Below are 2,513 nucleotides of genomic sequence, written 5' to 3' on the forward strand. Positions count from 1 at the left end.
TGTATATATATATTATATTTCGAGAAATTAAATATTTTGTTACATATTTAGTTTATATGTTATATATGTAAATTGATTATATATATAATTATCTTGGTATGTGTTATATTTTCAGAAATTTTTCTTATTAATTATTAAAAATAGTAATATTATAATAAGTATATGTTTTGTTTTAGATAGAACAACTTTCTGCATATTAATACTTGAACGGCTAAGTTCAATATTCTAGTTGTCATCTAAATCTTTAGACATGCAACACTTTGGACTCACAGGTGTCAAAAAAAAAACTCACATGTGTTGGCAATCTAGTTACATCTAAACTTGAAGCCAAACCTTATCAGCTGTCATACATTGGACCAATTGAAGGAAAGTAGTTGCCACGTATGTAGTACTATAAATAGGGACAACGTATGTTTACATGAGAAATAAGAGGGAAAGAAAGAAAGAAAAAGATAAAAAGGACGAAGAGAGAGAGAGAGAGAGAGAGAGAGAGAGAGAGACTGCTGATGAAATTCTTGGAGGAGAAAGAGAGTGTAGTTTATGCTTTTTTAAACTTTGAATTAGATTTGGAATTAAGGTAGGGGGTTTTTTGGGGGCCTTTATGAAGATTGATTTAATTAAATTTCGTAAGCATTATATTATGTGTGGTACTATAGTTTGGTTGATATTCTTTGTTATTGGGTGTTTGCATGTTGTTAATTAGCATTATTTTATTTTATTAATATTGACATGTTCATATGTTATCGAAGATGATTGGAATTCTTGGGTTGATAAAGAAAGTTTGGAAAAAAGGGTAATAGGAAGGATCTTTTGTATAGTTGAGTCTGACCATTGTAAGAACCAATTTCAGGCGAGCCTGTGTGCACAGTAGAATAGGATATCGGTGGTATAATTGTCAATTATGTGATTGCATATCATTTAATTTAGTTATATCAATCTACTGTGGTAAGGTCTCATGTCTCTATTGGGTGGTGGTTGCTTATCCCTCTAAAAAGTTTGATTTGCAGGAAGTAGGAGTGCTAAGGAGGGAACAGTATCCATAAATCAGTTCTATAAAAACCAATACCATATCGTCTGCCACATATATTCATAACCTACTCAAATTTTGAAAAAAATAAAAACGATGGTGGTGAAAATCAAAGGCTGCTATGTTCTGAAACCCTCTACACCAACATTGCAAGGTAGCCTAGCTCTCTCAGAATCGGATCAAGTTGACACCATAAGTCATGTTAGCATTATCTACTTCTACAGACCAGACCAAAACTTTGTCTCACAACCTGACGCCATTGTCAACACTCTCAAAGACTCATTATGCCGCGCATTGGTGCCATTCTATCCACTAGCCGGTCGTTTGCGTTGGATTGGCGGAGGCCATCTCGAGCTCGATTTGCAATGGCATGGGGGTTCAGTTCATTGAAGCTGAGTCCGATTCGAAACTTGATGACCTTGGTGACTTCTCTCCTTCTCCAGAATATGACTATCTTATCCTCACTGTAGACTACACCCTCCCAATTCATGAACTTCCTATATTGCTTGTACAGTTGACTAGGTTCAAGTGTGGTGGTGTTAGTCTTAGCTTGACTATTTCACATGCTGTTGTTGGTGGGCAAAGTACATTTCATTTCATTTCTGAGTGGGCTAGGCTTGCAAAGGGTAAGCCAATTCGTGTAATGCCGTTCCCGGATTGAAAGGCCTTTCAAGCTCGAACACTCCCAGCTGGAAATACTCTAGGGCTTGACCACTCAGAGTTAGACCATCCACCCCTTTTGCTCGGCCAATCGGATAATATCGAGAAGAGGAAGAAGAAGACCACTGTGGCCATGTTGAAGCTAACCAAGCAACAAATTGAGAAACTTAAGCGAATGGCAAACGAGGGGAATGATTACAAGAATTCTGGCACTAAGCGGGCTTACACACGGTATCAGACCGTGGCAGGGCACATATGGAGATGTGCGTCTAAGGCTAGAGTTCACAGAAATGAACAACCTACGGCAATGGGAGTTTGCGTTGATTTGAGGAGTCGTATGCAACCCCCATTGCCCCAAGGATACTTTGGAAATGCAACATTTTATGGGGTTGCTAGAAGTCTTGCTGGTGACTTGGTGTCCAAACCATTAGGGTACGCGTCGAGTAGAATAACGGAGGCAATCGAGAAGGTGTCGAATTATTACGTGCTGTCCGCCATTGATCACTTCAGGAACCAACCGAACTTGACTAGGTTTCAAGACCTTCATGCTCTAGGGATTGCCGAAGGGGATTTTTATGGAAACCCTAATCTTGAGGTTGTGACTTGGTCGACACCGCCTATGTATGGGCTTGACTTTGGATGGGAAAAGGAAATTTATATGGGTTCAGGAACATATGATTTTGATGGGGAATCCTTCCTCCTTCCAAGTCCTGATGGAGATGGTTCTATGGTTCTGACTTTGTGTTTACAAGTGGCCCATATGGACGCTTTCAAGAAGCACTTCTATGAAGATATTATACTGCATAAGTTATATAGCAAGCTATAA

At 38.8% G+C, this 2,513-nt stretch overlaps 1 pseudogene; it reads left to right on the top strand.

The window, feature by feature from the left end:
- The first annotated feature begins 1,123 nt into the window (after window positions 1-1,123).
- Window positions 1,124-2,513, top strand: LOC117629048 (annotated as a pseudogene).

This window comes from Prunus dulcis, chromosome 1 (genome assembly GCF_902201215.1).
Source record: "Prunus dulcis chromosome 1, ALMONDv2, whole genome shotgun sequence".
NCBI classification, from domain to species: domain Eukaryota; kingdom Viridiplantae; phylum Streptophyta; class Magnoliopsida; order Rosales; family Rosaceae; genus Prunus; species Prunus dulcis.